Here is a 595-nt window from a genome sequence, read left to right as displayed (position 1 = left end):
CACGGTCTCTCCTGCCCGGGCTGGCTTTGAACCGCGATCCTCAGATCTCAGCCTCCTGAGTAGCTAGGATTACAGGCGTGAGCCACCAGCGCCCGGCTCCACTCTCTTCTTTAAGTGACATTCTCACAGCAACTAAAGCATCGGTTTCTACCAACTGCCACGCCCACAGGAGTCTCCACCTGCGTGGCCTCCTCTGGCTACCCCAGCTGTGTCCTCACCAAATGTCATCCGCCCGCTGATGATGTCTGGAGACTTCTTCATGTCGTTGATGGCGGCAATGGGGAGACCCCAGTTGGCTACTGGGCCCCAGAAGTGCTACAGCGAGGGGCAGGGAGAGAGAGGAGGAAAAGTCAGGCAGAAGATGGGCAGCTGCCACTCCTTTCCCTTAAACAGTATGAATATGGGAAATGAACCTTCATGTGCACAGATTGCAGGTTTGCTGGGTTAAGTTTTGGATGGTTTTCACAAGTGAGCCAGCAGTCCAACATCTTCTGATACAATTCTCTCTTGCTTGGTTTAAACCTTGTTAGACTTATCTTCCATAATGCATTTAAATCTAGCAACAGTATTTTTTCAAGTTTTCATTAAGTTGGTG

This window comes from Dipodomys ordii, unplaced genomic scaffold (assembly GCF_000151885.1).
Source record: "Dipodomys ordii isolate 6190 unplaced genomic scaffold, Dord_2.0 Scaffold77, whole genome shotgun sequence".
Lineage (NCBI taxonomy): Eukaryota > Metazoa > Chordata > Mammalia > Rodentia > Heteromyidae > Dipodomys > Dipodomys ordii.
Note: the sequence above shows the minus strand (reverse complement) of the source record.